The 12,114-nt window shown below is 42.7% G+C and overlaps 1 protein-coding gene across 1 annotated transcript in view; it reads right to left on the bottom strand.

Moving 5' to 3' along the window:
- HS6ST1 (heparan sulfate 6-O-sulfotransferase 1) overlaps positions 1-12,114 on the bottom strand; it is a 185,847-nt gene that overhangs the window by 43,019 nt on the left and 130,714 nt on the right. The window lies entirely within an intron of this gene.

Genomic DNA, 12,114 nt, shown 5'->3' with positions numbered 1-12,114 from the left:
CTTTTGTTCAAAAGAATTGCTGATGTCAAAAAATGTCAAAACACAATTAGAGAGGTCTTTCCTCTTCTTCTGTATGCTTTCTGACAGTATTTAATCATTACCTCCCAAATTAGTTTCAGAATGATGGCAAATAAACTGGGGAAAGAAGAAGTGCACCCAGGGATACGCAGCTGCTGGGGTAATGCTGAAGCCTGAGCCGTGCCCACGCTCACTGGTTTCAGTGGGTCTTTCACATGTTTTGGCACCTTCCTGAGAGGAGATGGACTGCTCAGGTGAGGTCTCACCTGATTTTGGTATTTCAGTAGAGCCCATCATTAAACAAGCTAAATGGCCATTGGTCCGATGTACCAACAGCAAAACAGATTCTACACGTGCCTTAAATGTTGAGACAAAAAATGGGATGAAGGACATTGTCTTTAAGGAAACAGCAGGTTACAGCCCGATGGCAGCACTAGTGAAAAGATCAAAACCCAAGAGTCCTTGACTGCAAGGACTCTAACAAAAGCTACCCTCATAGGAAGATCTGCCACACAATGTAGCTTCCAGAAAAGTTAAAATGAAAGCACTAGCAGGAATTCGTAGCTAGTGTCAGCACTGTGTGATTGATGTGCTTTGACCACATGGAGTGGAATAAGAAACTATTTTGAAATAAATTAACAGAAGGTGAAGAACCATGTAGTGCTCCGTTCTGGGTTCAGCATCTTCACAGAGAGTCAGACCAGACTGTATTCTGCATCACCTCCAAGTGACAGAAGATGAAGTTGGCTTCCCCCTACTTTTATTTTTCCCACCTGGAGGCGGAGGTTGCTGCAGACAGCTGCAATGAGCCAGCACTTGAGGTATTCACTTCTGGCAGACAGCAATCCTTGATACCACTGGGCTGGTTTTCAGCCTTCCCCCCCTCTCCCAGCCCGTTCTGTGGGCTAGCAGCGCTTGTCACATCCCATGCATCTCGTTAGGCTGGAAGCACTTGGAAGCAGTAACAGTGCTACACGTCTTGTGAAGTACCTAGCCCATCCTGGGTGCCATATACATCAAAACAATCACTTCATCCGATGTAACTTAGTCTTCTGTCGCTAAATGGAAATGTCAGGGAGAAAACTGTGGGGAGAGAGGTTTTGTTTTTTTTCCGTACCACTGAAATTGCCTGGGCCGGCAGGATGGCATGTAGCTTACTCTTATGGGTTGCTAAAACTGTTTTCTTTCCTCCTATCCCTCTAGTGAGTTTTTCTTCATCACCTGCAGCTCCGTGCTTCAAGCCTTCCTCAATGTCCCTGCCTCTGAAGTACCCTTCAGAGGAGCCAATCCTCCTGAGAGTCAAGGTGAGCAGATGAGGGGCTCGGGGTGGGATAGTGTCCCTCGAGCTGCCTGCCCTATGCTCCTGGCCACCCGGCCCCTGCAGGTGGGCTGCCTGCGCTGCGGGGCGTGCAGCGCCCGGAGCAGTGATGCTGCCGATACCAGACCTGCTCTTAAGAGTCTCTGTCACGTAGCTCTCCAAGCCTCTTGATTTTATAGAGCAAGGGAAAAGCTAAAATCTCATCAGCTGGCCTACTGTCACCACAGGGAGAGTGGTGCACAAGCAGAGACTGCATTTTTCCTCCAGATTTCAGTGAGAATTTAGGCAGATTAGATCATCCCCCCGCCCCGCCTTCTCTTTTCACACACAAGTACAACTGTTTTTGGCCACACACTGCAAAAATGGATAGGCTTGCCAGCCAGCTGACAGCGCTGTACAACAAACCTTGTGATCCACCTTGAGACTGTCTGGGATAGGACAGTTTGACTCCCCAGTTTCCAGATATAACAAGACAAGGAAAAGACTGGCCTGTTGAGGTAACAAAGCAAAGTTTGGGATACGTCCTGACAACACAATTAGAAATGCTAACTGATGAAGTGACAGACTGCTCAGGTGGAATTCCCCCTTGTGGACCATTTTTAGGCAGTTTCATCACCAACTGGTCCCTGCAGAAAGACATCATTGAATCATTTTTAGGGATGGAGGACACAGAAAATGTTTATCTGTTGTGACACTCCGAAATGCATTTCACTACCAGGAGAATTCAGGAATTGGGATCTGTTTTCATAGATTTTTCCAGGATATGCACTCTCATCCTACCATCTCTGACAAATTACAGGCATATCATGCATCTTGTTTCACATACCGAATGCTTGGAGGTAGAAAAGGGAATGAGGATTCCCATTCTTCCACGTATTGTCAGACAGTAAGCAAGCCAACTCTGCACGGTTAGACTCTCCTGCTAGGGGATACATCAGATCTGACCTGTAAAGTGGCCAGGAGAGTGAGAATGTCATGAGGATTCTCAAAAGACATTTTGCAGAAACAAACAAAGACCCTCCCATTTGTTTGCTACAGGATTTCCATCCGCCTCTCTCTGTATCTGTGCAGTGGACAATGCGAGGAGTTGAGCATGCTGCATTACTGCTTTCCCTTATAAAGACTTCTGGGTTAGTGAATGATGACACTATGAAACACATGAAAGGAAGAGTGATCTGCTGGCACCGAATCATAAATTTTCTGGAAAGTCTCGATGAAAGTTAATGAGAAATACATGCAGTCATGGTCAGATTAGCCAATATTGACTCTCTTGGACTAGTTACCAGATGAAATCATGCCCTGGAATGCAGTCTGCTTTGCCAGAAACATTATTTCTTTCTGGAATTCAATTTTTCAACCCAAGAAACAACCACATACTGTCTAAATTGGAAATACCAGACAAGAGCGTCACGTTTTAAGCATGTACTGAAAATTGAAGTAAAAAGGAAAACAAACAACCCTTATGCCTCTTTACCTAGCTCTGTCAGTTTATCCAAATGTTCCTTTCAGGTCTGCAAAATAAAAGGCTAACACCTTTAAAGACCTGGCTGACTTCCAGCACTGACAGAAGTCATGCCTGGCTTATTCTGCTCTGCTGCCACACTCTCTTCAACCTGAGGAGTCTTCCAGCATGGCACCAGTGGGGAACACATAAAGAGTGAATTTCTCCTGATTGAGAGAATCATCAGAGCTTATCACAGTCCCATCCCCACTTGGAGTAGAGAGCCTTTGAGCGGTTAAATAAGGATTTTGCACAGGGAAGGTGAAAAAAAAAATAATCATCATTTCACTAATTGTAGAACAGAGAATACTGAGAGAAAGGTGGTGATTCTGGATCTAGTTTTTTACAGATTGCTGGTAAACTGCCTGTGAAGCACACTGCAAACAACAGCATGCTATTTCTGGTCACCTATTCAGAAAAATCAAAGCCCAAAGGTTTGCCAGGTTGTTCTACATCTATTTGTGTGAATGAGAAGTAATTTACAGGTCGAGGATGAGAGGTAAGAAGGAAAGCAGGGAGCAATCAGGCTGCTGAAGGACATGCCAATCCACACACCATGAAAATGCTCCCCTGGGCACAAATGGATATGCTGTAATTCCTGTCTTGCATTTACAATCCCCTTGGCTTGTTCTGTATCTGGGAGAAAGCTACTAGAACATGAACACAGTGGGGAAGTCACCGATATGGGTCCTACATCTGCTTTCAGTACTGTATTTGTTTTACGTGAACACAGTCACAGTGTACAAGTTATAATATGACACTTTTTGGTGGGCGTGCAATATTCAGAGACTGCCAGGGAGCGATGTGGGGCATGGGGCAGACCTGTCTTCCACTCACTTGTGCTTGGTGGAGGCATGGGGAGAGCAGTGATGTCGCTGGGCTGTGGAGGAGCACACGGATTGCCACAGGAGCTGCCTGTTGGAAAGACGTGCTGTGGGGAGCCAGGCTAAGAGAGTCTTTGGGGTTTCCACAGAGGTAGCTGGAACTGACCTGAGAACATGAGAAAACCCACAGCTCTTTCTGTGAGACCTGCTTGAAGCCAGTGAAAACTGCGAGTGGGGGTAAGGCAGCATAACACAGCATTCCGAGTTGCTCTGCCCTGGCCCAAGTCAGCTACTGTGGCACTCGGTGGAGTTTTATCAGTTAATTCAATGCAAGGAGAGCGACGCCAGCACTGAATGTTACTTTATTTCTGACTGTGCCTTAGGAGGGACAGGTCATTCTTTACATTTACCTTTCTGTATTACAATAAAGCACTGCACAAAGGCACTTAATCTTCGCTTGGGCCAGCAGGAGCTTTTTGCACTGATTGGTATGTCAGCGATGTGCTGTCTTTGATACTGAAAGGCAGTGATTTCCTTGCAGCAAATATGCATATACGTCATGTAAGCGATGTGTTCAGAATAGGGAGCGAGGAGAAGGAGAAAAGGGAGCCAGCAGCAATCTTGCTTATCTGTGCTGTGCTGTGCTCACAGTCCAGGAGAACTGATATCTGTATCGCTGAGATACAGCCTCATTCCTCTTGGGACTGCAGTAACCATCTTCACATGGAAGATAGCTAACAACATGCTACATATAAAAGAGCTTGCCACAACTGATCCTCAACCGCTCCACTTGAAGACTATTAATCTAATTTCTTCATGATTATCTTTTCAGAAATTGGATCCAGCTGTTCAGCAGTCTTCAGTGGGAGGTTAATGAATATTGCTGAGCTTGCAGAACGTAACGTTGAGCTTCAAAAAACTTCTGGGTTCATTTTTAATGAAATGTTTTAAATTCTTGGCTTTTATCTATTTTGCAAGCTTCAGAAATAGCCCTGACACTCTTTTAACTTGCTTACTTGATATTTTTTGTAAGAAGAAACTCAAAACACATGTATTAAAATGCATCGTACTGCTGCCCTTTTAGCCCACACTGTATGCAAAATTCAAAGCCTTCCTTATCTCGTTTCCATGAAAAATTGATATGGCTCCAATATTTCTCTGTGAATAAGTAAGACTGCGGAAGAATCTACAAAAAGTCCTATTTTCTTCTGAGTTCACAAGGGGAAAAAAAAAATAAAAAGACTCTTGGAGGAGTAAGGGGCAGGGGATCATACATGGGTGATGTATTCCCTCAGCACCACTTCAGACTGCTACTAGGAAAAGGTGGCTTTGGTTGGATGCACCATGGCTCTCCTTAGCCTTCTCCCACACTTGCCCCTTCACTAGTGTGCAGTCTCAGGAAGCCTTGTTCACAAACAAACTCTTCCTGTTTTTTTTTCCTTTTCCCTGCTACTGTTTTCACAGAAGGCGCTAGAGACACTGGGAACTTGTTGGTTCAGTGGCCCTGCCCCGCTAAGCAACATCCACAGAAAACATTTGGGACTTTGCTTTGGCTCTGGCCTTCCTTCCTGGACTGCAACTCCGACAGGGCCCTCTTTTCCTGAACTACCAAGAAAGGAGCATTAATTGGCTTCATTATTTAGCCTTCAATGAGGCCCAGGAACTGCTCACGTGCATATGCCACGCAGCACAGAATCTCTTGTGACAGAAACCTTTGAGTCCCCAGGCCACAAGATACAGATTTTATCTTTAAGAGACCCCAACTAGTATGAGTTTCTTTGTTTCTCACTTCATGGGTGGCTTCTGCATCACATCTCCAGCATGGACTCACACCACACAATTCTAGTACCCAAAGGTTTACCAGTGGGGTCTAGGTATGCACCTGTAAGTATAGCATTAGTATTTTATCCCGTCCATCTCCTCAAAGGAAAGAATGGTTGAGTGGCCTACTAGACACTCTTGACTCAACTCTGTTTTAAGTCTGTGCTCTCCTTTTCCTTTGCAGCACTATCTGTGAAGTTCAAAATGAGCCCTTACAGGTGGAGAAGAGCTTCTGTAGAAGCAGCAGCCCTCGCTTGCTCACCTCTGGGACCTTCTCCTGGCACAGCAGCAAGAACAGCTGCGCTGTTCTCTCAGACCAACTTTTCACGGAGCTGTCTTGCCAGCCTTAAACCCCTACAGAGCCGTTTTGCCAAAGAAGCCAGGAACAGAACTAATCTATGCTCATATGTATTGCTTTTGTATTTTCCAGTGCTAGGCATTTACAGACAGACCTTTGTGAGAAGTTTTTTCCTTCATATGTTTATATCCTAAGCAAATGCTAACAGGATAAATGTGCTGTCTGCCTCAATCCCTGCTTGCCTATTTCTCTCCAAAATAGTTCTGCAGGATCTGAGTGCTCTCTATGGCAAGCTGCTTGTCTGGTATGTTTATCTCCCAACTAAACACTGGTGAATACAAAAATGACATGCCACCTTTTTGCAGGAAGAAATAAACTGAGCTTCAGTCTGGCTTTCCCCTTTGCGGTATAAAATAATAATGATAATAAAAAAGAATAAGAAAGAATATGTACTTTGTGCACAGTCCCAGTGACTTTTAAGCAAATCCACTCTTACATAGATCTGCTGCACATCAGAAGCATTTTTACATCAGTTTACTATCAACAGGAAGCAAACTGTTTGAGTAATGCCAGAAAAATGGCTTTGTGAAATCTTGCAGCCCCGTAAAGTAATGCTTTTAAGCAGCTAAGCAAGGGAAATGTCTCAAATGAAACTAAGCGATAGCTCACTGTCAAATGCACTGACAGCAGGACAGAGCAGTGCTTCAGCCACAGGAAAATCCACACTGTTACCAGGTTAAAAGCTGCACTAGGCTAATTATGAATCCAGATAATAATTGTGAGAGGAAGACGGAGAGACTATTCCTTACAAGTTGTCAAATGCATTTATCCCACAAGAAACTCCTCTTGCAGCTCTATGGACACATGGCCTTGCATTCAAATGGCCTGATTTCCAGCTCAGACTCTGTGGCGAGGGCTTCTTTGCTGGCTCGCTCATCCCTAGCTTGCACCCTGTCTTTTAGAAGTACAGCTTTCATCACCAAAACCAAGATGTGAGAGGAAATTCAGGCTATCAAAAAATAAGGCCCAGCTTAAGAGCCAGCTTTACACACCTGTAGTACTTCTACTAGTACTACTAGTCGAGTAGTACTTCTCATATTCCGACTACAGGTTTTGTGCTGTGTTGAGCACATGCTGCATAGCACCACGATTGATCTCATATCTGGGGATGTACCATCCTTTTCCCAGTTTGCAAAAGCCACATTTTTAACTTGGACTGCTAGAGGGCAACTGTGGACTTTAAAATATTGCAAATATTTGCAATGGAAAGGTCTCATTAACTTGCATTTCATTCTTGCAAATTGAGAAATGCAGCTAAAAATGCCCCTGTACATAATATTCTCCTCCTCTGTAATACTCAGGATATCTGTACCAACTGCTGTAACAGTACTCTGCACTGCAAATGTAGGCTCCCATCTCTCAGTGTAATTGCTGGATATTGTGGTATTATAAACATTGGCAAGGACATCACAGGTGGAAAGAGCCTCCTCATATATAAGGCTTAAAAAGATCTTAACACTAAATTGACATTTAACTACTCTATAATGTTAATAAAATGCCTCACGAACGGTATGTATTTTAAGACCGGCTCTGACACTCGAGAGTAGGCACACACATTTTTAGAGATATAATTTACACTTTGATTCCGAGTACACGTAATGCTTTCTGTATTACAGAGTTGACTTGTCCTCTACAAATATTTCTGAGGTAACTTCAAAGGCCAACTGGAACTTCTTCTATGGAAAACAGGCAAACTCAAGGATTACACACACAGGGTGGGAGACCCAGCCTGGGGGAAAGGTAATGCAGTGCCAGGCTCTCCTTCCAAGGTCACAGGCTCGTGTCCAGCCTGGATGGATGCTTCTACCTAGCGACTGATCAGTGCTTGGTGTAAACTGGGGCACTCTAATCCAGTCCCTAGGCAACAGATATCCATAGTAAAAAACAAACCCTTATACAACGTGGTGGACAGTAACCAGCAAGGCCAGGAGAGATGCAAAGGAATGAGGACATGCAAATTAATGACCACTTTGACCTACATGCATCCTCATCATCATAATAGCTCAGCTAATGTTCTTAAAAGGGCTTCTTCATGCCAAAGAGGAAATGCTCTGCTTAGGGACTGCAGGAAAACTATTTTTCTTCTCCCCATAATGAGTTTACATGGAGAAGAAGGGAGCCTGTGCACCAGCATTTTCGAGGCAACGCTTCTCAGTTGTCCTGCATTTAGGCAGAGGAATGACTTACACTCCTTTTGGCAGTGAGGTCAGCTGAAGTAGCTCCCATCACCCCTCCTGCCCTGGGATGCTTATTTCCACCCCCAGAACACTCATTTCAGTGGTGCCAGAACAGCTGTTTTGTGGGGCTGAATGCTGGGCTTGATCAGGCAACTGAGCCCAGTTAAAAATAACCCAGCAAAGTGCTGCCTCAAAAATGCTGGTGCATGTGCCCCCTTCTTCTGGTCAAACTCCACTAGCTATAGTATTACATCCCCTTTGTAGATTAAAAAACAGGCTCAGAATAGTTAAAACTGATACCCGAGAGACTCTTCTAAGAGAAGACACAGAAATATCACACTACGGAGTATCACAGTCTATCTCAACACAGGAAGAGTTTATTAAACCTCCAGGGTTACATACCAAAGCACAGACATCCACACAACTCCCATTCCCGCTTTGCTCCCTATTTCAAAGGTTTGCTATGAAATCCTGTGCAGGGCAATCTGACACTTGATGATCTGCTGTGAGTAAATACACAGGTAGCAGCCAAAGTGACCACCCATGGGACCTTGAGCATCTCCATCATCAGAGGTTTAAGAAGTTGTTTGATAAATATCTGTCAGGAGCAGTTTAGTTTGAATTGATCCTGCCTGGGGGAATCAGGATGGCCTAAATGACCTTGTGTCCTTTCCAGGTCGATCTTATGCAATTCTGGTAAAAGCACAAAGAGAGAAGCCTGATTCTAATCCCAACCCTGATGATGACTTTTTATTTGTCTTTGCAATTATCATTGGCTTCTCAGACTGCTCTACTTGCTTGAAAGCAGGGATTAAGGCACTTCCTCATTCACACGAACATATAAAGTACATACACACACAGACAGAAATACATACATGATGTGTATCGCTGCCCATATTTATTTCTATCTATAACCATTTATTTAAAAAACACACACGTATCATTTCTGTAAACAAGAGTCACTGCAGACGATCATGAAAACAGTAGATGAGAATGAAAATGGAAAAGGAAAGCAGTAAGGGTAGAGATACCATAACAGTAATTCCCGAGCTGCTAGTCATGACTGCTATTTTTAAAGCAGGGATGGTCTACATGTCACACTAGTCACATTTTTCTTACTACACAAATGAGCGGTTACGACTCCCGAAGCCAGAACAAATAACTGACTGCCATGGTGTGTTGTAACCATCCCGTTCCAACACGTCACATGTATCACTAGTACTCCTCTTCTGTGCCAATATGTGCCAAACTGAGTAAAACATAAGCTCTAAAATAAAGGAAATATTCTATAGCATGTTTTGTACTGAGAGAAACCATAGGAAAGGGCAGACATACACATCAAAACTTCTGCGTGAAGGCCACAGAAGGAAAAAAAAAACAAAATAGCTGCAAATTAGCATCTGCTTTTCAGTTAATTCCTGAGCTGAGTGCTGGCTTGAACTGAACTAAACCAACAGCATGCAGCAGAAACAGAAACCAGAGGGATGTTTCTTGGCTTGACTGTTCAGCTCTCCCTTCAGTGTGCCCCATGCCAGCAACCAAATGGTAATAGATGGTCTTACGTATTACATATAAAATGCAGTTTGCAAAAGTATTTTTTACATGTACAAGTACAGTGTGTAGGATTCATACATAGCAACCAGCCTCCATTCTCACAAAACGCAGGGTAGCCAAACCTAATAGCTGCTTGCTGAATTGCGTTCATTATATCTCGAAATATGCTGCTGCTCATTGAGGAGGATGCATAAAGAGGTATCACAGGCACATTCATCGGGGCCAGCTGAGAAATCTGCTGTCCTGCGTGCATCTACATACATTATCTGTGACTGTGCAATATCTGAATATGTATAGACAAGTTTTAAACACTATATAACTATTACACACACACATTGCTGGGGAGATTAGATGTCTCCGCTCAAGAAATGACAGAAAATGATTGTGGAAAATTTATGAAAACTGAAATAATCACCATGCAAATCACCAAAGTGGGTTTGAGATGCAAAGGGATTTAATTCATCGATTTGCACAGATTAGGCAAAACTGAAATTCACTGCATTAAGAGCTCCTATTTATTTCTTAAAACCTTTCTTGGCTAAGAGCCATTAGGTACTTGTAAAAGATTAGAATTATTGGTGTTTGATGGGTTCTCCTGAAAGGATCGGAATGGAAAAAACGTCAGATTTGAGTCATTAGGATCATCTTCTTTTAACTCCTGTATTTTACAAAAATATACTTTTAAAAGCATAAATAGATGACAAATTACCTAACCATCACCTAGCATGATTCCCGACCATTTCTATTCTCAAGCAAGCATGCTTCCAGGCAAACCGCCTGCACTTTGCAAGTGTTCCTCTTTATTCACACTGACACATACCATAGGCTTAAAGACCCGTTTTACAGACCCTTTTGTTTTGTCCTGCCATGTGAACACTCAAAAACTCTTCCATAACAGCAAAACAGCTATTACACACCACTAAGCTAGCTCCCCTTCCTTTTAACATAATGTAAGCAGGCAGACTTGATTCCATATGAAGGATGAGCCACACTGACAGCAAGCCACCGTTCATTAGGCTGTGTGCAAATCTTTCTCAAGCAACACCTGTCAATATTCCTACAAAGCAAGCATCAAATCTTCCCTGCTCTTCTTATCCCACACCACTGCTATTCTCCCCCTACACATCCCATGTTTCTATGATGCTGCTTTTACCAAAACCTGTGTGGTTTCTGCAGGATGCTTCTTGGAAAAGAGCTAAAATCTTTCTAGCCAATTTGATTTACTTAATCTTTGGTTTTTATTGGGCAAGAGATTAGCACCCTAACACATTTCATTAACTCTGTATCAGCAGACCCAGTTTGCTGATTGACTGAAGTTATTTGATTTGCAAGTGTTGAGGAAATAAATGCTTCTGTTGACCTTGTAGTCCAATAGAGAAGAGCGACCTCTGAGACAGTTCTACAACACAGAAAAATGCCCAGGGTAGCTGAATCAGTAATATATGCTGTTAAAGGTAGATAGTTTTTTAAATTACACTTGCAAAGACCTGCTTAATCTTATATTTTAATAAGCCCTTTACTTTGCCTTCAGTACTGCTTCTTCTCTAAAACCATGACTAATGGAACTTAAGAAATAGACAGAACTCAAAGGGTTCTGATCCTGCAAAAACTGATCTTGGTAGGTGAGATGTCTTCTAGGCATCAGCATGTATGGGATTGTGTGTGAGAGTAGGGTTACTGCTTATTTCAGAAAAGTTGGCCCAAGTCTAGTTTCTTGCATTATTTTTCCTCTCCATTAACCCATGAACCTGAAAAAACGGTTTAAATTGTTGCTTGTTATGTCCAAATACAGGATTCCTTCATGTTGCCAGAATTTTGTAAAAGACTTTGAATGTTTGGTATGTGCAGATTAGACCATCAAATTCCAATGCAACAAACTTAAAAATCCTACTGCAAACAGGCCACACGTGATTTTAAGATGTTAACGCCTCTACAGTTTCCTCATCTATCTATGACGCATTAAAAGTGCAGCACTGTTTATCATAGTTTATACAGGCACTAAAAGAGAAATGGCTAAAAATGTGGGTGAGATGAAATGTGTTTGTCAAGAGCAGTATTAGCCATAGATAAATGACTGAATAATTCCATCATTTTGCAAAACAAACACCTTAACCTTTTCTCCTTGTTTTATACTTTGTATCAGGTGCTAACAGTGACTAAAATGTAACTAAAATTTGTTTGGGTCTTTAAGGGATGGGATGAAACCTGCAGATGAGGACAGTATTTGAAAGCAATGCACAGTGCACTTGGTATTGTTCAGATAAGGACCAGTTCTGAGCAGTTTCTTGCACTGCTGGAGGCTCAGACCTATTCTAGAGATCGACATGACTAAAGCATCCACAAAGATTTTATAAAATCAGGCAATAACATAGAAGGAATCTTGCATGAAGTAAAAAACGTGCTCTCTTCCTTACCTTGAGAAGTTGCAAAGACACCACATGTGGCTTGTACTTTCTAGGATGAATAAATGAAGTTTAAATGATAGGGTTTTCTGAGCTTTCTTTCTTTCTTTCTTTCTTTCTTTCTTTCTTTCTTTCTTTCTT

The sequence above is a fragment of the Oxyura jamaicensis genome, chromosome 9, assembly GCF_011077185.1.
Source record: "Oxyura jamaicensis isolate SHBP4307 breed ruddy duck chromosome 9, BPBGC_Ojam_1.0, whole genome shotgun sequence".
In the NCBI taxonomy this organism is placed as follows: Eukaryota; Metazoa; Chordata; class Aves; order Anseriformes; family Anatidae; genus Oxyura; species Oxyura jamaicensis.
Note: the sequence above shows the minus strand (reverse complement) of the source record. Positions and strands in the feature narration are given on the sequence as shown.